General features: G+C 38.4%; 1 long non-coding RNA gene across 3 annotated transcripts in view; it reads right to left on the reverse strand.

Annotated features, from left to right (window-relative positions):
* Nucleotides 1-10,827, reverse strand: part of LOC131824600 (uncharacterized) — a 101,297-nt gene that overhangs the window by 65,307 nt on the left and 25,163 nt on the right. For all 3 annotated transcript variants that reach the window (XR_009350911.1, XR_009350912.1, XR_009350910.1), the window contains exon 4: nt 7,427-7,593. This is a non-coding gene — a long non-coding RNA (uncharacterized LOC131824600). The remainder of the gene's footprint in view (nt 1-7,426; nt 7,594-10,827) is intronic.

Raw genomic sequence — 10,827 nt, forward strand, 5'->3', positions numbered from 1 at the left:
TTAACCTAGAACAGAAGCCTGAATGGAGACAAGAATTGTGATCACTATTATTAGACAAAGTTGAATTCAAGGTCAAAAACACTATGTGGGAGTAGAAGCGGTCACTTTACAATGATGAAGGGTGAAATCCACAGCAGAGATAATCCTGTCATGAACCATTAAGAATCAAATAACAAAACATCAACACCGGTAAAGTAAAACCGTAGGAAATACAAAGAGAAATTAACAAAAATATGAAAGTAATAAAAGGTTTTAAGATACCTCTTTAGATCCCTGACAGATCAGGTATATGAAAATAAGTAAGAATATAAAATATGTGAACAATATAATTAAAATTATGTCTTTCTAGGTAGTTATGGTGCTTTTACAAAAATTATCCTCTCTTAGGCATAAATTCCAAGAAGCTGTTAGAATGCAAAGAAATATATTCTAAGATTGCAATACAATAAAACAATAAATAAATAGCAAACATAGAAACATAGAAAAGCCAAACACTTGGAAATTAGGGGGAAACATCTATCCTAACTCACTATTAGGTTAAAGGTAACAGATAAATTATTAATTGTCAAATATCTAAAAAATAAAATAACATTGCCAGTTAGAACTGGGATACATTCAAAATTGTACCCATAGGGAGGGGCGCCTGGGTGGCTCAGTGGGTTAAAGCCTCTGCCTTTGGCTCAGGTCATGATCCCAGGGTCCTGGGATCGAGCCCCGCATCGGGCTCTCTGCTCAGCAGGGAGCCTGCTTCCTCCTCTGTCTCTCTGCCTGCCTCTCTGCCTACTTGTGATCTCTGTCTGTCAAATAAATAAATAAAATCTTAAAAAAAAAAAATTGTACCCATAGGGAAAGTTGCAACTCCAAACACTTATATTAAACAAACAAGAATAAAAATAAATTAAGCATTCAAATTAAATAAAAAGTTGGGAGATCAAGAAAAATATAAACTCCAAAAACAATGAATTTGTGATCAACAAATAGTAGAATTAAATTAAAAGCAGGTTCTTTGGGGGAAAAAATCAATACAACTAATACATCATTGGGCAGCCTAATACGGAATGAAAGAGAGAAAGCACAAAATTATAACATTAAGAATCAATAAAGGAGAAAACACAGATGCAGAGAAAAATTCAAAGATACATGGAAGAGCATTTTGATCAACACTCTGTTAGAAACTGAAAATATGAATGGAATGTATCTTTATTTATCCCAAAATGTCATATCAGTTTTCTTTAACACAGGCTTGCTGCTCCTGCATGCCAGTCTCTGGAAAATCATAATGGTGACTCTTCACACACAAGACATTGTGGAAGATTCTGAAGCATCTCATTGATATGTAAAATGGCCCATAAAGAAGGTACTCCTATCATCATCCCTCTGATTTCACGGATGAACAAACAGTAAAAACAGTAACTTTGAGAAATTAAGTGGTTCATCCAAAACTACATAGCTAGTTAGGAACTATACTGAAATTTGACCCCAACCTGGCCTACTCAAAAGATGCCCCAGTACACCCCCAGTGTGCCCCCAGCTGGATATGCCAATGCTACTTGTCTGGAACCACACTTGGAGTGCAGTGCACAGCTCTATCCTGCCTCCTGACAGAGTGTCCACCCTCTGGTCCCTGCCATGAGACAGAATTGACACCAGATGCCTACAGATTGTACTCACTTAATTCCCACAACCATCCTAACACTTGTAATTATTGTAATTCCCATTTTACAGAAGGGGACATTGAAGCATGGAGAGCTAAAGTGCTTACCCAAAGACAAATCCAAGAGGCAGATGTTGGATTCATAATCAGATGTGGGAAACCCCCCAACTGTTTTTCTTTACTTTTCACCAGGTGCTCTGATCTATTTGTCCCTGTGGGAACTGCCAGGTTTATTTACAGTGTGGTAGTTCATGGATCAAGAAATGAAACACTTCTTAAGAAAATTACAAGGGCACAGCCAATAATAACTACAAAAGAAATATTGTCATGAACTGTGGTGCTTTTCATAATTCTCTCAAGATGCGTTATGTTAGTTTATAATTTTAAATAAATTCTCAACAAGCTATTTACCTGTCAGTCTGGATCTGTGAAGACTGTTTTTGTAACATCAGATAAATGAGTAATTAGAGACTTTAAAAGGGTCTTAAATGTGGTAGAGCTTATAAACCTGAACTCTCAGGGACAGTAAATGTCACATCAAATGGCTTCAGTACACATTTCTTGTCTACCCTTTGTTTCAACAGCTGTAATACGGTATTCCTTATCCTAATCTGAACACACCTGCCTTCCAGCAGGAATGCAATGAGAAATTGGAGACTTGGAACATGGGTCACTTGGACTCTACACCCAGCTGTGATTGGATGACCTCAGCCAAGTCAACAATTCTTGAATTACTTGTTAATAAAATGAGAAGGTTGCAATAAGAATATTGTGAAGAGCTCTCCAAGCTCCAACAGACTCTGGTTTCATGAACCTATGACTTTAACTATCCCATAGCATCATTCTTCACAATTTCCTAGGCAGCAAGCATCATACACAAGGGCAAGTTTAGCCCTCAAAAAATATTAGCTATCATTGTCATCATATTATTATTTGATGAAGTCAGAAAGTCTATCTGTACCAAAAGAAGCAGAACCAGGATCTAAAATTCTACCATTAGAGACTCATTTTTTTGGTTTTAGAGGGTTTTAAATATCTCAGACAGAAAAAAAACAAAACAAAACAAAACAAAAAAAACAAAAACAAAAACAACAACAACAACAAAAAAAGCCTCTAAGAAATGGATTGTTTTCAAGAAGCTGTAATCTTTTTTGTTCGTTTGTTTTAAAGTAAAACTATTTAATGAACCCCTGTATACCAACCATAGATAATGAATTTTTCTTGATGAAGTGGGGAATGGAGCAGGGGGAGGAGGAACAGACAGGGATACCTGGGAGTTTCTCCAATTATCATTTCTTTTACCCCCACAAAAGACACATTTGAGGCACTGCCTCAAATACTTGTAATTCCTCAGAAGACCATTTACAATTCATTTCTTGAAGCCAGTACCATTTGCCCTCTTTTCAGATTAAGGAGCCAATAGAGATTAAGATGAATGATTGAAAATGGAGAATGGTGGGAGAGGTGCAGAGGAGGCTAGACTCCAGGAGAGGAAAGAAGCTCACCTTTATTGAGAGTCTTCCATCCATTATGTATTTTGTTAGATCCTTTAAATATGCAATAAGGAAAAAGCATTTAAATTACATCTATTTACTGAGGCCTGTTAACCATGCCAATCCCTTTTCTGGTGCACCAGATCCCATCCCCAATCCTCTGCTCAGGACATGGCTCTCTTCTACCTCATTATCTCCCATCTGAATCACAACTGTGACTTCTTGACTCCACCCCATCCACAGTATGCTGTCATTGTGGTACTTTGACCAGAACCTGCAATTGTTATGCTCAAAGTAAAAGTTAACATCATTTATCAGCCTTCAAGAGCCATGTGACTTGGGCCTGATGCTCTCTGGCCTCATGTCTCACTTCCCCTCTCCCCCGACTCTGCTACAACCACACTGGATTTGCTGCAGCTCCAGGAAAATCCTAGGCATGCTTCCACCATGGTACCTTCGTGCTGGCTGTGTCCTCTACCTGGGGCACTCTTCAACAGATATCCACATGGCCTCCTCTCTACCTCCTTCCAGCCTTCTCTCCAATGTCCCTTTCTCAACAAGTTTCTCTAACACTAGCTCATCCACCCCCTTGGGCACCCCCTCCTGTCACGTAAATTCGTACACAGAAGTCCTAACTTCTAGTGGCTCTGAATGTGACCTTATTTGGAAATAGGGTCATTGTCGATGTAATTAGTTAAGATGAGGTCCTACTGGAGTAGAGTGGGCCCCTTATCCAAGAAAACTGGTGTCCTTAAAACAAAGGGAAATTTGGACACAGAAACAGACATGCCTTCAGGGAGAATGCCATGTGAGGACTGAAGGTGTGCTGTCACCAGTCAAGGGCAGACATCTGGAACACAATCCTCCTTCTGGATTATAACCTCTAAAGGGACACAGATCTTGATATATTCTGTTCATTGATGTCTAATATACGTGAATTAAGTGACTGCTTCAAGCTTTAATACAAAGCTGTGATCACCAAGGCAGTATGATACTGGCACAGAAACAGACACATAGACCAATGAATGGAACAGAGTAGAGAACTCAGATATGGACCTGCAACTCTGTGGTCAAATAATCTTTAACAAAGCAGGAAAAAATATCCAATGGAAAAAAAGACAGTCTCTTCAATAAATGGGGCTAGGAAAATTGGACAGGTATATACAGAAGAATAAAACTCGGCCATTCTCTTACACCATACACAAAGATAAAGTCAAAATGGATGAAAGATCTGTGTGAGAACAGGCATCCACCAAAATCCCAGAGGAGAACATAGTCAGTAACCTCTTTGACATCAGCCACAGCAACTTCTTTCAAGACTCCAAAGGCAGGGGAAACAAAAGCAAAAATAAACTTTTGGGACTTCATCAAGATAAAAAGCTTCTGCACAGCAAAGGAAACAGTCAACAAAACAAAGAGGCAACCATGGAATGGGATAAGAATTCACAAATGACACTACAGACAATGGGCTGATATCCAAGATCTATAAAGAACTTCTCAAATTTGGGCACCTGGGTGGCTCAGTTGCTTAAGCGACTACCTTAGACTTGGGTCATGATCCTGGAGTTGAGTCCCACTCAATCCCAGTCTCAGTCCTGGGATTGAGTCCCACGTCAGGCTCCATGGGGAGTCTGCTTCTCCCTCTGACCTTCCCTCTCATGCTCTCTCTCACTCTGTCTGTCTCTCTCTCTCAAATAAATAAAATCTTAAAAAAAAAAAAAAAAGATCTTCTCAAACTTGACACACCAAAAAAGAGATAATGAAGTCAAAAAATGGGCAGAAGACATGAACAGACACTTCTCCAATGAAGACATACAAATGGCTAAGGGACACATGAAAAACTGTTCATCATCAATAGCCATCAGGGAAATTCAAATCAAAACCACATTGACACACCACATTGACACACCACCTTACACCAGTTAGAATGACAAAAATTAACAAGGCAAGAAACAACAAATGTTGGAGAGGATGTGAAGAAAGGGGAACCCTCTTACATTGTTGTTAGGAATGCAAGTTGGTGCAGCCACTTTGGAAAACAGTGTGGAAGTTCCTCAAAAAATTAAGAATAGAGCTACCCTATGACCTGGCAATTGCACCACTGGGTATTTACCCCAAAGATACAGATGTGAAAAGAAAGGCCATATGTACCCCAATGTTCATAGCAGCAATGTCCACAATAACCAAACTGAGGAAAGTGCCAAGATGCCCTTCAACAGATGAGCTGATAAAGAAGATGTGGTCCATATATACAATGGAGTATGACTCAGCTATCAGAAAGGATGAATACCCAACTTTTGCATCAACATGGATGGGACTGGAGGAGATTATGTTGAGAGAAATAAGTCAAGCAGAGAAAGTCAGTTATCATATGGTTCCCCTTATATGTGGAACATAAAGAATAGTATAGAGGACATTAGGAGAAGAAGGGAAAAGTGAGGGGGGAAATCAGAGGGAGAGATGAAACATGAGAGACTGTGGACTCTGAGAAACTAACTGAGGGTTTAGGAGGGGAGGAGGGTGGGAGGATGGGTATGTACACACAAACAATAAATCTTGGAACACTACATCAAAAACTAATGATGTACTGTATGGTGACAAACAGAACATAATTTTAAAAATCAAATGAATAAACAGATACATTTACTTCCTTTCTTCTGTGTTCCAGAAACCATCATAAAATTTGATCTTACTCTTTTTTTTAAAGATTTTATTTATTTATTTGACAGAGAGAGATCACAGGTAGGTAGAGAGACAGGCAGAGAGAGAGAGAGAGGGAAGCAGGCTCCCCGCTGAGCAGAAAGCCCAATGTGGGACTCGATCCCAGGACCCTGAGATCACGACCTGAGTCAAGGCAGAGGCTTAACCCACTGAGCCACCCAGATGCCCCTGCCTTTACTTTTTTTTAAAAACAGTCATACATTTAAGCTTGACTTATTTCACTAAGCATCATACGCTCTAGTTCCATCCATGTTGTCGCAAATGGCAAGACAAACCATAAGTGACTCTTAATCCCACAAAACAAACTGAGGGTTGCTGGGGGGAGGGGGTTTGGGAGAAGGGGGTGGGATTATGGACATTGGGGAGGGTATGTGCTTTGGTGAGTGCTGTGAAGTGTGTAAACCTGGTGATTCACAGACCTGTACCCCGGGGAATAAAAATATATGTTTATAAAAAATTAAAAATTAATAAAATAAAAAAAACAGTCATACATTAATGTGTGCATCTTGCTTTTCTCATTCAGCAACATTCCTGAAAACTCATCCAAGGTGAATTGGTTTGCCTCTAAATTTCTTTTAACAACTACCTGGTATCACAATTTATTCAACCATATGTCACTGTTGGGTATTCAGTTTATTTCTAGAATCTTTTTTCTTTTTGTTAGTTTTGCTACATTAAACATCTATACATGGATAACATCTATGGATAGATTCCCAAGACTGAGATTATTATATTAAAAAGTAAGTGTACATATATATTTCTCTTTGTTATAATGGAATTCTCAAACATATACAAGTAAAGGAAACAGTATAATGAGCTCCCCTATCCTAATGCTCAGCTTCAGCGGTTATGAACTCATGGCCAATCTGGTTTCATTGAATCCATTACTCACAGTCTAGATTGTTTGGGAGGAAAAGGAAAAACTGATATTTTATCACATAATCTGTAAATATTTCTGCCTATATCTCTAAAAGTTGAGGACTCCTAAATAACCTAACAATATCATTATCTAACCTAAAAATAATAATTATTATTTCTTCTTATCATCCAGTCTTTTTTTTTTAAAGATTTTATTTATTTATTTGACAGAGAGAGACACAACGAGAAAGGGAATAGAAGAAGAGGGAGTGGAAGAGGGAGAAGCAGGCTTCCTGCTGAGCAGGGAGCCCTATGCAGGGCTTGATCCCAGGACCCTAGGATCATGACCTGAGCCCAACGCAGATGCCTAACGAACTGAGCCATCCAGGTACCTCCTATCATCCAGTCTTTAGGCAGTGTTCAAGTTCCAGCAACTGAATCCTAAATAATGAATATTTTTACAGTTTGCTCAAATCAGAATCTAAATAAGTTTCAAGAATGTCAATTGGCTAAAATGTTTCTTGTCTCTTCCTCCCTTTAGTGCATAAATGTTCTCCTTCATCTCTGTGTGTACGTGCATGCATGCATGCGTGTGTGTGTGTGTGTGTGTGTTCCTTGTGATATCTTCATTTAGGGGGGGAAAAAAGCTTCATCTGTCCTGTACAGTTTTCCACCATCTGCATTTTGCAAATTGCCTCACCCCCAAATCATCTGTGCCCAACAATGGGTATTCATATGTGGAAGCTTGATCAGATTCAGGTCAGAACTCTTTTCAAGAAGACTTCATTCCATGAGGAGCACATCATGTCTGGTTGTTCCTCCTATGCTCGTAGCAGCCACTGTTGATATTGCCTGCATTTGTCTTTTCTGTAGGAGATGAATATAAATAGATGATATCTTAATTTCATCATTTTTCATTTCTTAGCTGGGATACTTCTCTAAGAAAATTCCCTTTATTAACTCATTGTCCTAAGGCACAATCCATATAACAAAGTCTGGATAAATTGTTCTTTCCCTTTACTTTCCAGGTTTCAAAATAATAGTTTCCTAGTATCATCTCAATGAAGGTTTTTGGAATTTTTGTTTTGTTTCAATTATCTTTATAAACTTGTAGGTTTTCAAATGTGAATAAGGGGTTAATAAACTCATTCTCTTTCTGTATGGAAAAAATGACCTTGGGTTAACTTTTAGCTCTGTTCCCCTGGAAACCTAATAAAGGTGAATGCTATCTATGTTACCAGGCAACATTGCTTATGGTAAAAATGACCTCTAATTAGTAAATTACACCTGGCCCGGGAGGACTGTAAATTAACTATAAATAGCCAGTGAGAATCCAGTTTGAGCTCCTCTGAATGAAGTGCATTCTTGTGACTGGGCATGTCCCTTGCTAGGACTTCTGGAAGCTGTTCCCATGGGAGGAAATAAAACATATTGGCTCATATAGGGAATGGAGCTTATAAACCAGAATAGCTCCTATACTCATTCACTTGGGCCAGATTCCCTGGAAAACATACTATGAAATGGAGATTTATGCACAGAAAGTTTATTGGAGAGGGGTCTTGGGGAGTGAGGGAGATAGGGCTGTGCAGAAGGAAAAGCTAAACTATATAATACAGTCTCAACTGTAAACCTCAGCCAATCCAATCAGACCTTCTCGGTAGCTGGGATGGCCCTTTAAAGTCCCAATTTGGGCCAGACAGCTTCTTTCCACTGAAAGCAACCCCAGAGAAAGATTCAGGTGTGACTGGTGAGCAGCCAGCACTCATATGACTGGGGGAATGATTTTCCTGGTCTTAACAAGGATCCCCAGGCTGTGCACTACAGCATCACCACACCCACCCATTTAGTCTCATTCCTTCACACCTGAGTGGTCACACCCGACTCTGACTCTGCCCCGCTGCCCTGCTGAACTTCCTGTCCTATATCCCCTAGCAAAGCTAAATAAACTGATGTCAGGGGAGGGGAGGACCTGCTCAGTTTTGTGAAATGTAGATCTAAACCCATATTTGTCTTGTACATATCCTGCCCCAGACCTGCAATCATCCATCTCTCCAAAGAGCCTCGGTTCCTTTTAGTGATATTCAGGACCACAGTCTGGGAGACTCATTACTACCGATTAACTCATGGTTTCTGGGACTTTTTATTGACTGGAATTAAGAAATACATTTTTTTCTCAGATAAAACACACTACGAGTTTTATATTCATGACTGAAAAGTTTTCTTGACTTCAGCAGTTGTCCATCTGTATTCCCCTACCCCCTTGCCCAAAACTTTGATTCTCACTGACATCAACATAATTCCTCATTTGCTTTACTGTACAAATAAATCTCACATGCCCATGCCTTCCAGAATAATAACACCAACACTACCATTAACAATATGATTACTGAAAGAGTTTAAGATTTCTCTTTGCTTTGTTTTGTTTTGTTTCTCCTTAGGGATTAACACCCCCAGCCCCAGGACGTATCATCAAATTATTGTACTTCAAACTAACTTAAAATATTTTCTCTTCATATGTGCCATCCACTTAATTTACTTGCTTCATTTTTCTTTATTTTTTAGGACTGCATTTTTTAATTTAATTTTGTCTTATAATTATGTAAAATATTTAAGTTATTTTTTTTTTTTTTTAAGTAGGTTTCACACCAGCATGGAGTCCAACACAGGGCTTGAACTCACAACCCTGAGATCAAGACATGAGCTGAGATTGAGTTGGACACCTAACCAACTGAGCCACCCAGGTACCCCATAGATTATTTAAGTAGTTTGCAAGTCAGTTCTGTAACTTAGGATATATACGCTCCTCAACCCTGTTTCTACACGTCCTTATAACTAAGCTTGTAGTTTATTTTTCCATATCATAAGAAAAAATAAACCAATGACTTAAGACCTTTCCTGAAATGAGTAGCAGCATATTACATGCACATTTCTACACCTGGCTTTTTGCACTCAATAACATATTTTGGAAATCATTTTGAAACAGTAAACAAAGGTCTTTTTCATTCTTCTATGTAACTGTATTAGACAGCGGATGCACCTGTGTGGATGTCTTCAGTTTATCTGATCAGTTTTCTATTGATGGATATTCGGATTGTTTCTAGTTTTGTGCTCTCAAAATAGTGCTGCAATAAATATACTACACCATGAATGAAATTTTTTTTTTGTCAGTATATCTTTGGAAGAGATTCTTATAATTGGAATTCTTGAGTAAACAGATATAATTTTGAGATCTCATTTCATACCCACTATGATGTCTATAACAATAATAATTTTTTTTTTTTTTTTATAATAACTTTTTTTTTTTTTTGAAAGATTTTATTAATTTATTTGACAGAGAGAAAGATCACAAGTAGGCGGAGAGTCAGGCAGAGAGAGGAGGAAGCAGGCTCCCGCCGAGCAAAGAGCCCGATGCGGGGCTCGATCCCAGGACACTGAGATCATGACCTGAGCCGAAGGCAGCGGCTTAATCCACTGAGCCACCCAGGCGCCCCTATAACAATAATAATTTTAAAAGAACAATAACAAGTTTTGGTGAGGATGTAGAAAAATTGTTAACTCTCATATATTGGTGATGGGAATGGAAAAATGTAAAATGGTGCATCTGTTTTGGAAATAGTTTGGCAGTTCCTCAAAAAGTTAAACACAGAGATACCATATGACCCAGCAATTCCACTTCTAGGTATATACTCAAGAGAACTGAAAACACATGTTCATACAAAAACTTGCACACAAATGTTTACAGCAACATTATTCATAATAATCAGAAAGTGGAAAAAACACAAATGTCCATCAATGGATAAATAAAATGTGGTATATACATATAATATTCAGCCATAAAAAATGAAATATTGATACATGCTAAAACATGGATACCTCTTCTAATTGGTAATAATAAAAAAATTAAACATATCTAAAATCTTAAAAAAAAAATGGATGCCCCTTGAAAAACATTATGCTAAGAAGCCAGATACAAAAAGCTATATCTTATATGATTCTGTTTATATGGAATATTCAGAATGGACAAATCCATTGATATGCAAAGTAGACTAATGATTGCCAGGGGCTGTGGGAAGGGGGCATAGAGAGTGATGGGTATGGGTA

The sequence above is a fragment of the Mustela lutreola genome, chromosome 2 (assembly GCF_030435805.1).
Source record: "Mustela lutreola isolate mMusLut2 chromosome 2, mMusLut2.pri, whole genome shotgun sequence".
Taxonomy (NCBI): domain Eukaryota; kingdom Metazoa; phylum Chordata; class Mammalia; order Carnivora; family Mustelidae; genus Mustela; species Mustela lutreola.